The sequence below is a fragment of the Lycium ferocissimum genome, unplaced genomic scaffold, assembly GCF_029784015.1.
Source record: "Lycium ferocissimum isolate CSIRO_LF1 unplaced genomic scaffold, AGI_CSIRO_Lferr_CH_V1 ctg8389, whole genome shotgun sequence".
NCBI lineage: Eukaryota > Viridiplantae > Streptophyta > Magnoliopsida > Solanales > Solanaceae > Lycium > Lycium ferocissimum.
The window spans coordinates 10143-14708 of record NW_026727230.1 but is presented as its reverse complement, the minus strand read 5'-3'; the positions used below and the strand labels follow the sequence as shown (position 1 = coordinate 14708).

Below are 4566 nucleotides of genomic sequence, written 5' to 3'. Positions count from 1 at the left end.
GAAATGGTTTTACCCTAAGAGTTTTTGACCATTTTAAATCTGTTTTGGTGTAGTTTGAGGTGATTTGGAGATTCAAGAGTGTAGTTCTGCTTTATTGAAAAGGGTGCTAGAGTTGTGATTTTAGGTAAGTGAGACTTTAACCATTACTATTTTATTCTACACAAAATTTCACCAATTTTAATCATTACTCATTATAACTTTAATGTTTGATGTGCAGTTTTCTTTGCCAATCTTACTTTTCGATCATTACTTTATACTGCTACTAGTATAATAAATAAGTTACATTAACATTATATACTTCTGGTGGGATACAATTATATACTATATATCAAATACAGAAGGATTACGAATATCATTGTATACGAATTGAAGTTTATTCATTGTCTGTGCATTCTAGACATTTACTTTCAAAATATTTCTTTTAAATGATGCAAATTGACTTTTTTTGGCGAAGAATTAATCAAGATTAAGTGAGGTGATTCGTGAATTAAATTAGGAGTTTAACGCAAAGCTTATGATTTAACCAAAATGTTTAGAAAGTCAAGACCACAAAATATGATTGGAATATTTCTTCCAAATCTAGCAAATCCCAGATGACACTAGAAAGTTGAAAGGAACAAGACACAACTAGCCACCAATGTACCATCACATTTAGAGGTGTCAAAATCAATTAAAACATAAAATGTGCAACTTGCTAAAACTATGACTAATTCTTGTTTGAAGAGTAACCGCTTGCGGTTGGCTGACTAATTTTAAAGAACTTTTACTAAAATTTGAGTAGCAATTTGTGCGTGGTCACGCTTTCAAAAGGTACTTTTGGTAGAAACGACTTTTCAACTTCTAAACAATCATCCCTGCTACTATTAGAAGACACTTATTTTTTCTTTAAAAGTGGTCAAACACCTCAACTCTCAAAAAAGAAAAAAAAAAGAAAAAAATTAATTATCCAGAAGTTTGGACAAAAAAGCTAAAAATGTGTGATAGATATAATTAATAATTGTAGGTTGAACACAAATCGACTAGTAAAAAGAATGTAAGACTACAATTATAGAAACAAAGTCGAAACTGGAGAAGAATTGGCTGAAAGACCTTTTTAAGTCTTGAATTAAGAAACTATACCGTTCTTTTCTTTGTCATTTATTTTAAGTGCAATAAATGTTTAACTGTCTATTAAATGCTTTTCGGGATCTATTTCATAATTCTTAAAAGTTCAGGGCTGAGGTTTCATGTTTAGGAAAATATGCTTATGTCTCTCAAGCTCTCCAGTCGTTGCTCGGTCTCCAAATTTTTGAAGCACGACCATCATCGTTTGTAGGTATTATACCGATTATCTTGTAGTTTGCATGCAACCGTTGTCTTTAGAAGCTCCATATTCTCGTGAAAGATGACAAAAGTTCTTTTTGTTTTATAGCTCCATTCTTGAGAAACCTTAGTGTGTTTTGTTCTTGTTTTTTTTTTTAAAAATATTTTGGAACCACAACCTGTGTTTTCTCAAAATATGTGTTATTTATACTAATTTTTGCTTGATTGTCTTTGTTGTATTGTTGTCGAGTACGACGTTAATGCCTTTTTATGTTTCCCTTTTTCCAAATTTGAGAAATTCTTATGAATGGATTTTGCTCGATTGGGGTTTTGTTTATTCTTTCTTGTTGCCTCGATCATTTAGTCTATTTCTAGACTTCTTGTCAAATATTGTTATTTTTATATTGCGGTTGGTCAACGATCTATTGTTTGCATGTAGATCTCAAAAAGAAGCAAAGGAGGAAAGTCCTTAAAGCTAATGGTTCGTTCTGCTGTAAAGGACCTTGGGAGAAAAAAAGAAAAGGTGAAAAAAGATAAACTAGATGGAAAAAGAAAAACACTACAGAAGTTGAAAATGAGACCACTAGAGACACCATGGCTGAAATTGATATGTATTATGATGATGTGAATGATGCTGAGCAAGTAAACAGACTTCATGATGCCAATGATGGTGATCAGGTAAATAAAGTTGAGAGTGATCGTGATGGTTCTGGGAATGCTTTTGAGGATGGTTCTGAAGAAGATAAAGATGTTGATCCCCTGTCCTTGCCATATTTTGATAAGGATATTGAGGTGGAGAAGTTTGGAATGACTACTTGGCTAGATGAATTACCAGGTTTTCCAGAAAAAATATCTGTAAAGTCTAGATTGAAGTTGATTTGTGAATTGAAAAAAATTGTTGAAAGAACAAAAACTTATAATAATAATAATAATAATAATAATAATAATAATAATAATAATAATAATAATAATAATAATAATAATAATAATAATAATAATAATAATAATAATGAAATCACAAGCATTCCTATTTTAGTCAATTTATAAAGATGTCAGAACACTTCAACAAATTTAATGGAAAGATGATCCATTATCTGCTTCTTTGTTATGTTAGAGAGTTGAAGAAGCATGAAAAATGGCTCCTCGTGGATGAAAAGCCAGTGTGTTTCAGGCTGAAGGAGCTTTCATTAATGACGGGGTTAGGTTATATCTCTTATCCTCGCGACTTTAAATTGAACAAAGTCTTGTACAAAGGTGAAGACTTTTGTAAAAAGGTTATTGGCACCAGGAACAAGAAGGTTACAGATGAGAGGCATTGTTGGTTAGAGAGAGTAGGCTAAGCAAAGATGAAAAGTTAAAATGCTGTCTTGTGTGAGTTTTTGCATACCATTTTACTTGCGAAAGATGTATCCAAGGCTATGGACATTTTAATGAATTAAAATGGTGCACTCTTTGGATGAGGATGGTCAGTCGCGGTAATGATGTAATGAAGGTGGAAGATATCTTGGTGAAGGGACGTCGAGGGGCCATGTGGTACCAAGTAAGGGCCAATCAGTAGAGGAGAAACTGCTTCAACATATGATAAAATTGAGAATATTGTGAAGGGTCTTCTATAATATATAAGGGAGGACCGAATTAAGCAAGAAGAAGAAGAATTAAGCAAGAAGAAGAAGAAGAAGAAGTAAGAAGAAGAAGAAGGAGAAGAAGAAGGAGGGAAAACATTTTTTTTATTTTAATTATGATAAATTTTGTATGCCATATGCACTTCGGATAATTATGTTCATGTGCATGAAGTAAAAGCACATGTGGATCAACCTTCTGTCGAGGGAAACCTCAAAGCGATCGATGATGCGCAAAAATCTGTCATTAATAAGGAGAATGAAGATGTCATGGTTTAAGATCCAAGTGCTGAAGTAGTGAAGCCAACTGATGAGGTCTTCGAACCAGCTGTTGAAGTTGATAAGGCAACTAGTAAGGTCCCTAAATTAGCTCAACAAGTTGAGAAGGCAAATGAGGAGCCTAAACTGTCAGTTGATGACAAGAAAGCAACAAATGTCCCTAAAAATATATGGCTGATGAGAAGGTTTAGAAATTCCAATCACAAGACATGAATAATAAAAAGGGTGCAGAGGAGGTCATGTATATACTTCTGGCAGCGCCGGTGAGTCAGTTAACTGAATGGTGAGCTTGATGCTGAAGTTGATGTGTTGGGCATTGTCACTCAGATCAATGAATCATTTTGAGCATGATGTAATCTAGTAGTTAGGATTTAACAAATAAGTAATTTTTTGATGGACGGTGACAAACAATTAATTTGACCTTTTTTTACAAGTACAAGTCGAAAGTTAATATACAATGTGCTAAGGTTGGATCACCACAACCTTATAATCTAAATACATTATTGTCTTCTGAATTTGAAAGTATTTAAATATTTCAAAACAAGTCAGTCTTGTCGATTGTCAATCAATGTTTATATGCAAATTCAACCGAAAAGTTATAACACTTTAGAGATGTGGACAAACACAACATACTACATCCTTTACAAAAAATGCAGATACTTTAACATATAAGTCAATAAGTTGCTTCATATTGTACATACTTCTCCGCATGCCCAAATGGAAAAAGCCAATTCCAATATATCCTTATTAGACATTTTCAAATAGTAAACATCAATAATAAATCATATATTAGGCTCCATAGCTGATTCCTCTGTTCTTTATCTACCATCAACTTTTGTTTTAGGTGATCTCTCTCTCTTTCAATATCTCTCATCAAATCTTTCAAGTAATCCCTCTGTTTTTCAGATTTTTTAAACAATATTTTAAGTAGTTCCCTCTTTTCTTCTAATTATCTGACCCTTTTTTGTATTTCAAACTTCGTTAAGATTTTAGATGTCGTTGTTTCAAGTCCTTATGGGCTCCTTCTAGCAAACTTTTTCAGAATTATTACTGCATCGTGTCATGGCTGAATCAACTTGAAATAATCGCAACCAATATCATCCCAAACAAAACAACAAAAAAATAAAAGATTTTAAACTAAAACCACATGAAAAATGCATGCTAAAAAAATTAAATACTCCCTTTTTCAACTGACAAGTATAGAATCTAGAACATTGATTTCTTGCGGTGCCTAATGTCTTTAGGGTAGTGATTCACCGCATAAATACACGTCGGGTTCTTGTGCCATAGATGTTTGCGAGGTCTGAGACATTGGGGTGTTTAGGAGGTTGAAAAGATAGAGAATGAAGGAGTTGGAAAAGTCTAG

General features: G+C 32.9%; 1 long non-coding RNA gene across 1 annotated transcript; it reads left to right on the top strand.

The window, feature by feature from the left end:
• Positions 1-713: 713 nt before the first annotated feature.
• Positions 714-1807, top strand: LOC132045879 (uncharacterized). The gene is made up of 2 exons (XR_009412554.1): positions 714-1315; positions 1742-1807. It is a non-coding gene; the product is annotated as an uncharacterized LOC132045879 (long non-coding RNA).
• The last annotated feature ends 2759 nt before the right edge of the window (positions 1808-4566 follow it).